This window comes from Hyla sarda, chromosome 5 (genome assembly GCF_029499605.1).
Source record: "Hyla sarda isolate aHylSar1 chromosome 5, aHylSar1.hap1, whole genome shotgun sequence".
Classification (NCBI taxonomy): domain Eukaryota; kingdom Metazoa; phylum Chordata; class Amphibia; order Anura; family Hylidae; genus Hyla; species Hyla sarda.
This window is the reverse complement of record NC_079193.1, coordinates 143,650,593-143,664,670: the sequence shown is the minus strand read 5'-3', so window position 1 is coordinate 143,664,670 and position 14,078 is coordinate 143,650,593. Positions and strand designations below refer to the sequence as shown.

General features: G+C 40.0%; 1 protein-coding gene across 3 annotated transcripts in view; it reads right to left on the bottom strand.

Moving 5' to 3' along the window:
• The window catches only part of BMPER (BMP binding endothelial regulator), a 314,190-nt gene that overhangs the window by 247,122 nt on the left and 52,990 nt on the right, over positions 1-14,078 (bottom strand). The gene's annotated exons all lie outside the window — the stretch shown is intronic.

The window sequence follows — 14,078 nt, the reverse complement described above, 5'->3', positions numbered from 1 at the left end:
CAAGGACCATAAAGCAACTGCAGTGTTTCTTTAACCCCTTAACGACAATGGACGTAAATGGACGTCATGGTGGCATGGTACTTAACGCACCATGACGTACATTTACGCAGCACCATGATCGCGAGCACTGTAGCAGCCAGGGACGCGCCGGTAATGGCGGACATCCGCGATCGCGCGGATGTCCGTCATTAACCCCTCAGATGCCGTGATCAATACAGATCACGGCATCTGCGGCAGTGTGGTACTTTGAATGGATGATTGGATCGACGGCAGCGCTGCTGCGGGGATCCGATCATCCTGCATGGCGGCCGGAGGTCCCCTCACCTGGCTCCGGCCATCTCCCGGGGTCTTCTGCTCTGGACTGAGATCGAGCAGACCAGAGCAGAAGATCACTGATAATACTGATCAGTGCTATGTCCTATACATAGCACTGAACAGTATTAGCAATCAACTAATTGCTATGAATAGTCCCCTATGGGGACATAAAAAGTGTAAAAAAAAAAAAAGTAAAAAAATGTAAAATAAAAAATTTGAAAAATTTGAAAAATCCCCTCCAATAAAAAAGTAAAACGTCCGTTTTTCCCATTTTACCCCCCAAAAAGCGTAAAAAATAATTAATACACATATTTGGTATCGCCGCGTGTGTAAAAATTCTGAACTATTAAAATACATTGTTAATTATCCTGTACGGTGTACGGCTTAAATGTAAAAAAAATGTTAAAAGTCCAAAATTGCTGCTTTTTTGTAACATTTTATTCCCCAAAAAAAAAAAATAATTTGAAAAAGTAAAACCTAAGCAAAAGTGGTACTGATAAAAAACTACAGATCCTGGTGCAAAAAATTAGCCCTCATATGACCCCATGTACGGAAAAATTAGAAAGTTATAGGTGGTCAAAATAGGGCAATTTCAAACATACTAATTTTGTTAAAATGGTTTGAGATTTTTTTTAAGCGGTACAATTATAGACTAGCATATAACATGGGTATAATTTTAATCGTATTGACCCACAGAATAAAGAAAACATGTAATTTTTAAAAACAAGCCCTCATATGGGTCTGTGGATGGAAATATAAGAGAGTTATGATTTTTAGAAAGCGAGGAGAAAAAAAACGAAAATGCAAAAATAAAATTGGTCTGGTCCTTAAGGCCAAAATGGGCCTGGTCCTTAAGGGGTTACTACTATATTATTTATCTGAGACATAAGTCATTTCCACTGGGGTCAGGTTAATTTTAACTTGCAACCTACTTCTCTCAGTTTTTCTTAAAGGAAAACTGTAGTGAAAATGTTTTCTTTAGTCCTGTGCCCGGGCTGCAAAATCTAAAAAAACAAACAAACTTGAGTCATACTGCACTCAGCGTATCACCGGTGTTGGTCACGTAAGCCCGGGCAGCAGGGAGAAGGCAGGGTCCAAGCTCCTTACATGACAGTGCACTCAGGCTATCACCGGCCGAGGCGGGACATGGCTGGGGCCGGCAATTAGCTGAATGCAGTATGACTCACTGTCCCCAGGAAGCAGGAAGAAAACCAGCACTGGAGGACAGGGACACCGTTATCAGCACAACAGGGGAACGTAAGAAGGTAAGTTAATTTTCTTGTTTGTTTGTTTGTTTGTTTTTGTAGTACAGGGCTAAAGGAAAATTTTTCACTACAGTTTTCCTTTAAGGCCCTTTCTTATTTTCCATTTTCCCTGAATTCAGCTCTAGAATGGGTGGAGAATGGGAGCTGTGAAGATGTATACACAGCAAATACAGAGAAAATCTTGTTCCTTTATGTCTTATATATACATTTAGAAACAGCAACTGCATGGAGGACTTTTTAAAGCAGTAATAAGTAGTCTTGTTATACATAAAGCACTTCCTTAAAGCAACAGCATCTATGTCAGTGCTCTCTCCTCAGCTCTTTTTTCTACACCTGATATGTAAAAGAATTCAAATTATGTCTCTATTTTTGCCTCTTTGAAAAAGGAGTGTTCAATGCTACAGACAGGGAAGAAATTAAAGTGTCATAAGTGCAGAAATAGGGAAATAGGCTTTTTCTGTATTAAGATATATAGTAATAAATCTTAATACAAAAAAAGCCTCTACATTATGTTTTTCTCTTCATAAATTCAACAGTACAAATGGTGCTAAACAACCAAGTAGGGTTGTTTAGCACCATATGTTCTGTTGAATTTATGAAGAAAATTATATATGTGTGTATATATATATATATATATATATATATATATATATATATATAGTTGGCGAGTTGTTTTTGGGCCATCCTAGCATTCTTTAAAAAAAATAAAAATGTTTTTTGACTTGCAAGGTAAAAAGGCCTAGGTGCATCTACATGCTTTCCATTGTGACCACAAACAGGTCAACATGTTTTTGTAAAAGGTTTAGCTTGTTTCCTACTCTGTTATCATGGCACCGTAATTTATTTTTACAAGTGGCATCTAGATCTGAACAAGGAGTTAAATTGGAACAGCACAGGAGGGGAAAGAGTTACACCCCACATGGGAACATCAAAAGTTTATTATTGTAGCCTCTTAATTCAATCCTTCTTAGCCTTATAAAGAGAAATTAAAGGGGTTATCCAGGAATCGAAAACAAAAAAGATAAATTCTTTTAAAGGCCGCTCCCTGTCTGTCTCCAGGTTGTGTGTGGTTCTGCAGCTCAGTTCAATTGAAGTGAATGAAGCCAAGTTGTAAAACCACACCCAAATTGGAGACAGAGAGCTGTCTTTGAAAGAAAATACATATGTTTTCTCGCTTTCTGGATAAACCCTTTAAGTGCTGCACTTTTAAGGAAATGTACGATTCATTTCAAACAGAAGACACTTGCATGTACAGACATCTGACTTTCATGTCTGCAAACATACAGTAGGTGACATTATATTAATTGTGCCAAATCCTCGGGTAAGGGCAAAAATATTGTACAATGACTATGTTTTATTTAAATATGAAGATTTGTCACATGATACATCTGTGCTCAAGTAACATCTTTGATGGCATCTGCCGCCTGTATATTTGCTGACTAGGACTTCATTGAAATGTATCAAAGCTGAAAAATTTTACAAAATTGCATCTACTATGAAACCTGAGGAAGCCATTGTACCTCTAACAGTAAATGGGCTGCAAGGGAGTCGGTCAATATGTGATCTGATTAGGTAATACTGTTTATTTATGACCTCACCATCTAGGAAGTAATGACACAAATCTAGGAAGGAATGACTCAAAGGACCTACTTTAATGGACCCTTTGCTGAACATTAAGTATTTAATGTATTTTTTTTTTTTGCCAACTAATACCACTGAATCCCTATTAACATGCAAGTTAATGTATATTAATGCCCATAAGTAACTCAAATTGAACAGAGAAACTGATTTTGTCTTCTATGAACAGATGCTTAAGAAGACTGTCTAACAATGCCTTAATATGTTTGATAGCAAATTCTGACAAATATGCCATTGTCTACTAGTAAAGCTAATGTCTAAATGCATTTTATTACCCACTAATATTGGCTAAAATGATCTTCTCAAGTCAACACATATGGCTACTTCCAACATTAAAAGCTAGAAAAATATCCAGTAACCAGCTAATGACAACAATTTTTTAATTTATTTCATAATTTATTATTCGAAGATAATAAAAAAAGCTTAATTTAATTTTACTCCTCTATGATTGTTTTTCGTGGTCATTATTTATGGAGTGGATGAATAATTATTAAAACTGTTGGCCAGTGACCAGTAAATAATGGCAAGTAAGAAAATGGGTAAACATAAGGATCTGAGGAACTCTGAAAAGAGAGAAAATGTGATAGCTAGATAAGTGGGTCAGAGCGACTCTAAAATGTCAGGTCTTTTAGAATGTTCCCAGTGCGTATTGGTTCATTCCCACCAACAGTGTCCAAGGTCATAAGCTAGCCAATCTGGCCCAACAGAAGAGCCACTAGAGTATGAATTGTGGATAAAATTCTGGCTGGCTATGACATAAATGTGTCACAAGACTCATTTGCATTACGGATGCATATAGGGCTTTGCAGCATCAGAGTGCTGATGCTGACTCCTGTCCACTGCTGAAATTGCCAACTATGGAGCAATAGATGATGGTGGCCTGGTATCAAGAATCACTTTATTTTTGCATTATGTGTGAGCAGGGCAATGTTCGCCTGGGTAACCTTAGGTCCTGGCATTTATATGCATGTTACTTTGACAATCACCTGTCTAAACATTATTGCAGACCAAGTGCAACCTTATGGCAATGATATTCATTAAAGGGGTTTTCCCGATACTGTAAAGATATCCCCTCGCCATAGGTACAACCGCTGGGGCCCCCTGTAATCTTGAGAACAACTATGAGTCCATTAATTTTCTATGGGAGCCACCAGAGACAGCTTATTACAGCATTTGGCTGTTTCCGCAGACTGTAGATAATGACTAGATCTACAGCACTCATGCATGCCTTGCTACACCATTCAAATTGAAGACTTGGGTTTCAGTAGTCGGGAGTCACAGTAGTCAGACCCTAAACAAACAGATTAGTTATTCCTTAACTTAAGTAGAAGGAAAACCCCTATAGTGATCTTGCAATCTAAAAGACTTCATACCTCAATGGGTCATGGCTGTTTTGGCAGGATGAGGGGGGATACGCAATATTAGATAGGCTGACTGGTGTATGGTGTAACCTGCTCATGATCAATTACTGTGATCCCTGACCATTTCTGAAACCAGAGTGAAAGAAACACTAGAATGACCACAAATAAAAGCAAGCCCAAAGCTGCCCAAAAAAAGCAAGTAAAGAAAACTGGAGACTATGTGGCATGGCACTTTTCTGCCCGTACTTTACCCTAGTCAACACTAGGGCTTCACACCAGTCAGATCCCCACCGACTTAGAAACATGCCACCAATCTCTTGATAAGACACGTTTAAACATAGAATATTGACTTAGCAATATCAAAAAAAAATGGTAAATTTCTGTATACATTTATTTTCTCTTCCTGTCAGTTCACTTGTATTTACTTCTTCATTGCCTGTGTGCAGGGCTGGATGCCTGTGTGACCTATGCATGTGTTTTATTGTAAGAGTAAATCCCCAACCATATATAACTGTAACCAGATAAAATAGCTATATATCCAATACAACATTTTGAAAGGGAAGAAAAACAACACCTGGTTTATCTTACCAACTAATCCAAATGAAAACAGTGAAAGTTAAGCAGGAGATTTTGATAAATAACCACTAAGGCACCTAACAATACAAGTCATTGAACAGGCATTCAGTTTATCAAACTGTACACAATTTTCACATAGCTGCAGTGAAATAACATCTGACATATAGACATATCACCTTCCTTATTTCACTTTTAGTGGTCACAGCAGGAAGGCTGTCAGTTAAAAGCCAGTTTTAAAGATTTATAATGCAGCTATACATACGCAACAAATGCAAACATTCTGAGTGTGTACATTTTGCACCGGCTTGAATTTCATTACGTATGCACGTTCCATGCTCTTATGTGTTTTTGTGTTTTTCTTTCTCATTTAACAAAACATGGAATTGGGCTCAAACAGGATTGGTCATGGTCACTTTAGGATTAGTCGCTTGGGAAATTTAATGAAAAACTGAGACAACAGTTACAGCTTACGTCGCTATGCCACAGAAATGTAAGTTAAAGAGGTAGTCCCACATTTTACTTCTTATGCCCTATCCAAATCATAGGGAATAACTGTCTGATCGCGGAGGTCCAATCACTACAACCCCCATCGATTTCCTGCACAGCACTCCGGCTCTTGTGCACAGAAGAGCGGGGGTAAACACACCCCCTCTAAACATCTCCCTGAGAGATCCAGAAATACACGGGTGCTGTACTTTAAAAGTAAAATGTGGGACTACCCCTTGAATGACCAATTGTTCCATTTGCTTAAACCCTGGAACTCATTTACTCCATCTTTTACCACCAACTTTTTATTATAAGTGCAAGAAAGAAGGATGTCCATCGCTGGAGACTCAGGAACAATGGAAGTTTATTCCCATGGCAAACAGGACATGACAGTGACTCAGGTACAGGTGATGTGTTTCGGCCTTACAAGAGGACGGACCCAGCAACAGAAGTCACATGTGCAACAGGATCCATACCGCCCAAATTGGTTAACACAATACAACACAATAAAAACATACACAAAACGATACAACATATGCAGTATATAAATATAGTTGTAGATGCTAAAATCCGTATTCTTGTTTTAATTCTGTCCCTAGACAATAAAAATAATAAGAAGAACAGAACAGAAACAAAAAGAAAGAAAAAACTATGAAGAAAGATCTGGTGTACAAATTCCTAAAGCATGGAAATCCAACATAAATACTAAGCCGGAGACATAAGGACACATCAATAGATATTAAATGTAAATATAATACCAATTTAATAGTGCAGGATTGTGTCCAGTCTTCTGTTCAATCTTTTCGGAAACCTAGTGTCTAGCTTTAATATCCAGTATACTTCGCTGGATGCACTACTGGCATGTTTTTCAATACCGAATTATGTCAACACATCTAACTGTACACCTCTATTTTTACACCCATTACTAGTCAGTTGTTATTTTGAGATATCAGATGTTTTTACCCTGTTATCCCCTGATCAGGCCACATAAAGGATGTTGAAAAGTGATGGAAAGATGTGTTAAGTCATATTAGGGCAACATATCATTGTTAGCCTTGGGGTGGAGTTGCCCTACGAGTCCCTGTGTAAGCAGTGTGAGCATTTTTGATAGGGTATAATAGAAGAATATCCGCTCCTGCCCTCCAGTTCTTCTTGCTATATGTGCCTACATACTTGTAATAGCATATGCAACAGAGTGGGTATGATTTTACCTGTCATCCCTTCTGGTCCTCTGAGTGTTCCCATTGCAATAATATCTGTATAATATATTTTTATATGTGTCCTTAAGCCAGAAGACCATACTTGCATACTTGCATAAATGTTACACAATTATTAAATAATAGATAGGTTTCTTGATTTGCTTTGAATTATATTGCCTTAAAGGTTGAAAAAAAATAAAGGGGGAGATTTATCAAAACCTGTGCAGAGGAAGAGTTGTGCAGTTGCCCATAGCAACCAATCAGATTGCTTCTTTCATTTTTCACAGGCCTCTTTAAAAATAAAAGAAGCAATCTGATTGGTTACTATGGGCAACTGCACCACTCTTCCTCTGCACAGGTTTTGATAAACCTCCCCTAAAGAGTCCATCAATTATAATCCTACTGTTTAGATCCAGAGGAAGGCAAAAAAAACAAACCTTTGAGACAGACGTCAAGAATCCTTCCTGACGCCAATATGAAAAACAGACTAAATCCCTGAATGTACGTTCTATACCCATACATCTAGTATCCATAACCTGTAATATATTTTTCCAAAATAAATCTGATATAAGTAGGTTCAACATTCTGTGAATTATTTCTTAATACAGTTAAATTGCTACAAAAGGCCACCTCTTTGAGGATACCCAACTGCATCTTGATCATATTTTTAAATTCCTCTATGCCCATGTGTGTGTATATATATATATTAAAATTCTGTTGGCCTGTAGCCATGACTAGAGTAAGCTTAGCAGCCATACAGTTTTTATTGGGTTCAATGTATTACAAGTAAGGAGAAGCTCTTAAATTTACCCTAATGGTAAGTGCAGTCAACCTCAGTTTCATCATTTATTCTATATATTTATTTATATATTTATATTTTTCTAATTATATATTTATTTACACTTTTTACAAAAATATTATTGTTGTTGTTGTTGTTATTTATGTATTTATTTAATCTGTTAAAGTATATATTATATGTTGCAGGTCACATAAAACTCCTTTGGTTAGAGTGTTTCTAGTTTTTAACCACATTCTACTTGTTATTCTATTGTAAGACTGTTGTTAGACTTGTTATTCTTGGTATTCCTATATCACGGTATAACTGGAATAAAATATACAAATCATTTTAATAAAACGTATTATATCCTCTGTTTATCGACAGTTACGCCCCAGTTGGCAACATGATAGTGTGTGAGGTCTTCGCCGTCTGCTGAATAAACTGTCTTACAACAAAGCAATTGTTCATAAGTTCTTGGGTTCTCATTCACATGAGTCATGAGGAAAGAAAATACTATGAAAATATTATTTCATGTCATGAAAGATACATTATATTCTGAGCACCCAAGGAGAATCCTCCAGTATCACAATAGGATTTACAGAGGATTCTTTTTTTGTATCTGTAACCAGGTGGACAGTGTGTTATTTCCGTAGAAAGTATCCCGGAGAATCCGGCACTCTGCTGCCTTATGAAACAAGCAATGCAGTGTAGGAGCAGCTGCGCCATCATTGTCCCCAAAACACTGGATTATGTGAAGTTTGAGATACCAGCTGTGCAGCTGGATAAAATGATTCCACGGATCCTCCGGAAAAACAGATTTGGTTTTACCTTTACACCGCACTCAATTTTCTCACTGAAAATTCCTAGGAGGTATCAATATCTAAGAAGATAATTACATTAATGTAAAGAGTTTTAAAGAACTACAAAATTGTAGGAAGATTTGTTCCCAATAACTGACCCATTTATAAGGGCCAGCGATCAGCTGACAAATAAGAAAAGACTCAGCGGACCATATCATTTATGCAGGCCTAAAAATCATTGTAAGTAGAATGCACATCGTACCATGAAAACAGGGAATCCATGGATGACAGTGATGAAACTTCACAATGATGCTTTTGTGTAAATGGCTTATTAGACAAGCACTGATCTATCATATCACTACTTGTTTTATACATGTGTCAGGCTAGGTTTACTGTCCTAGGTCTGCAGCTTGAACCCTAAGGCTAGGTTCACACTATGGAATTTCCGCCTGCAATTTCGGTTTGAAATTGCAGGCAGAAATTCTGCTTGCTAAAATGTATAGTGTAGTGAATGGGTTTCCGTTCACAAATTCACACTTCGGAATTTGTGAAGTGGAATTTGTGAACGTAAAATCTGCTTGGAAATTTCCACCTGAAGAATGGCATTGCTCATTTTTCAGGCAGAAATACTTGCAGAACACATTGCAGTCTATTGGAGACTGCAGTGTTTGACTGAATCAGTCAGCGCTGGCTGCACTCGGAATCTCCGGGCGGAAATTTTCTGCCCGAAGATTCTGCAGTGTGAACCTAGCCTTAATGGAAACCTTTAATACTATATTTTAGTAAACAAGTTAAATTAAATAAAGCAAAAAGATAATTAAGAACAAGGCTGGGTTTACATGCTTTGTTTTTTTTTGAAAATTTCTATCACAGTCACTTCACCTGGCCCCAGGGCTGGTGCAAGGATTTTTGCCACCCTAGGCAAAAGATTGCCGCCCCTTGACTCCACCCATTGGTCTACCCTTTGATACACCCTACCTTACTACTGGGGAGAATAACTGCAACAAACCTCCTTTCCATGAAATCTCCTTACTACTGGAGTGACACACTGTAACAAGCTTCCTCCTCATGTAATTAGCTTATTACTGGGGTGTGACACTGTAACAAACCTCCTCCCCATGTAATTAGCTTACTACTGGGGTAACACACTGTAACACCCCCTCCATATGTAATTATCTTACTACTGGGGTGACACACATCAAGGGGGGTTATGGTGATGCTGCTGGCTAAGCTGGTTGGGTTAATGGTTCAGATGCTTGATGTCTAATTTTCTTGTTGAGGGCAGAGTGGCACCCCCATCAAGAGGGTGCTCTAGGCAGATGCCTATTGTGCCTATAGGCAGAGCCGGCCCTGTCTGGCCCCGATGTCATCACTGCACCTCACCTTTAAAGCTGCTACCACTTTATTAGCATCACACTTTGAGAAAAGTTAAATAAAATAAAATAATGTGCAGCTCACTACAATATGCCAATATACAAAACGCAACTGTAAACTTTTGTGTAATAACAAGACTCTGGCTGCTGGTCTACCAAAAGCCCTCCAATTGTGTATATCAAATCTAGGTGTGAAGATGGCACCAGTTGTTAAAATGACTACCAAAACACATAAGAACAAAACTTGGTCAGACCTACAGGGCTTTCACAGATATGGCACATGTTCTAATTGTAAAATCACCAACATCTCTGGTGATATCTATGGTAAATCATTTTAGCTGGGATATAAAATTTACAATGAAATTGTGAGAAACAATACAAATAGGCAGGACTAAAGTGAGGGCTCTGGCTGGGCCTTTTAAGGACATTTACAGATTTGCCTCTAAGCCACTCCTTTGTTGTCTTGGCTGTGTGCTTAGGGTCATAGAGGGGCATTTATCAAATCTGTACTTTCTTCTTATTGACTTTAGAGCAAAAAAGTTGCGGTGAAAGTGGTGGCCATGCGACAATTGTATTAAATGTCACACAGACTTTAATACAATTGTTGCATAGCATTAAAGTGGTACTCCACCCCTAGACATCTTATCCCCTATCCAAAGGATAGGGGATAGATAAGATGTCAGATTGCCGCCGTCCCGCTGCTGGGGACCCCCGGGATTGCCACTGCGGCTACCCGCTGTCATTACTGCACAGAGCGAGTGACGGGCAATACAGGGGCCAGAGCGTAATGACGGGCAATACAGGGGCCAGAGCATCATTACGTCACGGCTCCGCCCCTCATGACGTCACAGCCCGCCCCCCTCAATACAAGTCTATGGGAGGGGGCGTAACGGTCGTCACGCCCCTGCCATAGACTTGTATTAAGGGGGCGGGCCGAGATGTCGCAAGGGGCGGAGCCATGACGTCACGCTGCTCGGTCCCCTGTATCGCCCGTCATTACGCACAGAGCGAACTCGCTCTGTGCAGTAATGACAGCGGGGAGCCGCAGTGGCAATCCCGGGGGTCCCCAGCAGCGGGACCCCGCCGATCTGACATCTTATTCCCTATCCTTTGCATAGGGGATAAGATGTCTAGGGGCGGAGTACTCCTTTAACCTGTGATAACTTCTTAATCTGGCCCATGCAAATTTTGTGAGACTTTTCACAAAAAGTCGCACATGATAAATTAGTCACCACTGCACAAAGTGATCTAAATAAAATCACTTCATGGTTAGGAAATGTAAAAGCTCTAAATAAAATGTTGCAGAAAAGCTTGCACTGGACCAGATTGATAAATTCCCCTCAGTGTCCTGTCTGAATCTTTGGTCCAGTCTGAGGTCCAGAGAACTCAGCTTCCCCAACCATGTCTCCCTGTTCCAGCCCCTGAAAAACACCCCCAGGGCAGGATACTGCCACCACCATGCTTTGCTGGAGAGATAGTTTTGCACAGGTGAAGAGCAGTGCCTATGTCCAAATATCACAACAGGGAACAGTTTGTATGCACAGAGTGGGAATGAGATTTGGAAACACAGCTCAGTGCTGGAAGTCGGTTCCTGACTGTTAATCAAAAAAACAGCTATGTCCAAATCATGGATTCATGGGAAATTATTAAAATGTTCTTAATTGTTTTTATTAAACCAGTTTTATTGGTTAATATCACTTATATATTCTTCTCCTCCCTCTACATCCCATATTAGATTATAGAATATCCAAAGCCCAATTACAGTCATGGCCGTAAATGTTGGCACCCCTGACATTTTTCTAGAAAATTAAGTATATCTCACAGAAAAGGATTGCAGTAACACATGTTTTGCTATACACATGTTTAATCCCTTTGTGTGTATTGGAACTAAACCAAAAAAGGGAGGAAAAAAAGCTAATTGGACATAATGTCACACCAAACTCTGAAAATGGGCTGGAAAAAATCATTATTATTATTATTGTTTCAATCGTCTGATGCTCTTTTAAACTCCCCTGGGGCAAGTAACAGGTGTGGGCAATATAAAAATCACACCGAAAAACAGATAAAAAGGAGAGAAGTTCACTTAGTCTTTGCATTGTGTGTCTGTGTGTGCCACACTAAGCATGGACAACAGAAAGAGGAGAAGAGAACTGTTTGAGGACTTGAGAACCAAAATTGTGGAAAAATATCAACAACTCAAGGTTACAAGTCCATCTCCAGAGATCTAGATTTGCCTTTGTCCACAGTGCGCAACATTATCAAGAAGTTTGCAACCTATGACACTGTAGCTAATCTGGGTGTGGACGGAAGAGAAAAATTGATGAAAGGTGTCTACGCAGGATTGTCCAGATGGTGGATAAGCAGCCCCAAACAAGTTCCAAAGATATTCAAGCTGTCCTGCAGGCTCAGCGAGCATCAGTGTCAGCACGAACTATCCATCGACATTTAAATGAAATGAAACGTCATGGCAGGAGACCCAGGAGGACCCCACTGCTGACACAGAGACATAAAAAAGCAAGACTACATTTTGCCAAAATGAACTTAGGTAAGCCAAAATCCTTCTGGGAAAATATCTTGTGGACAGATGAGACCAAGATAGAGCTTTTTGATAAAGCACATCATTCTACAGTTTACCAAAAATGGAATGAGGCCTACAAAGAAAAGAACACAGTACCTACAGTGAAATATGTTGTAGGTTCAATGATGTTTTGGGGTTGTTTTGCTGCCTCTGGCACTAAGTGCCTTGAATGTGTGAAAGGCATCAATAAAAATCTGAGGATTACCAACGGATTTTGGGTCACACTGTACAGGCCAGTGTCAGAAAGCTGAGTTTGTGTCCGAGATCTTGGGTCTTCCAGCAGGACAATGACCCCAAACATATGAAGCACCCAGAAATGGATGGCAACAAAGCGCTGGAGAGTTCTGAAGTGGCCAGCAATAAGTCCAGATCTAAATCCCATTGAACACCTGTGGAGAGATCCTAAAATTGCTGTAGGGAAAAGGCGCCTTTTTTTGGTTTATTTCCAATACACACAGAGGGAATAAACATGTGTATAGCAAAACACGTGTTACTGCAATCCTTTTCTGTGAGAAATACTTCATATTCTTGATAAGGGAGATTTATCATTGCTTTTAGAGCATTTTTTTTTGTCTATGTTCAGGCGCAGTTCAGCCGCAAGCAGCATATTTTGAGACTTTTCTGCGCCTTTTGAGATAGACAGTTTTACTCTTTTTGCCTACCCGTAGAACTTTTTCTTTTTGACCATGCAGTGGTCACGTATTTATCATTTGTGATTTTTGTCAAAAGTCGCTATTTTGTGCGCAAAGGTACTTTTTTAGGCGCAAAGCTACACCACCTACCAGTAGGCGTGAGAATAATTTCTATCACCCCAATTCAACCTTTAACCCCTTCCCACAGAATCCCGTCTATAGACGGCAAATTGCGCAGGTCCTTCGCACATTCCGCCGTCTAGGTTAACTGAATGCCGTATAGACGGCATTCAGTTAACCCAGCGATGCGCGGCATCGCACAGGTTAACTGGCAGAAGTCCCGCTGTTACCAGCCCGATAGCCGATAACTTATACCGATATTCCAGTATAAGTTATCGGCTATTTCACCCCCCCCCCTCCCCCCTCAGAAGCCACTGCAGATCAATGATTTAAAGCGGGCGCTTTAAATCAATGAACTGCAGCGGCTTTTGCGGGGCCAGAGACTGCCGCCGCCACCCGCTTCTCTTCCCCTGCCTTTCCTGGGGTCCTCCCTAGTCCAACCACCACCACCGCCGGTGCCCCATTGCCTTTGGCTGTCTGGACATGCTGGGAGTTGTAGTTTTGCAACATCTGGAGGGCCACAGTTTGAAGACCAGACAGTCCAGGCATGCTGAGAGTTGTAGTTCTGTACCATCTGGCCCTGCAGATATTGCTGAATTACAACTCCCAGCATGCCTAGGCAGTCTGGGCATACTTGGAGTTGAAGTTTTGCAACATCTGGAGGGCCACAGTTTGGAGACCACTACACAGTGGTCCCCAATCTGTTCTCCTACAGTTGTTGCAAAACTACAACTCCCAGCATGCCCTTCGGCTGTCTGGGCATGCTGGGTAGTTTTGCAACAACTGGAGGCACACTGTCTGGGAAACATTATCTGTTTTCTAACTCAGTGTTTCCCAACCCGTGTGCCTCCAGCTGTTGCAAGATGTGACAGACCATGCATGCTGGGAGTTTTAGTTTTGCAACAGCTGGAAGCACACGGGTTAGGAAACACTGAGTTATGTAACAAACTCTGTGTT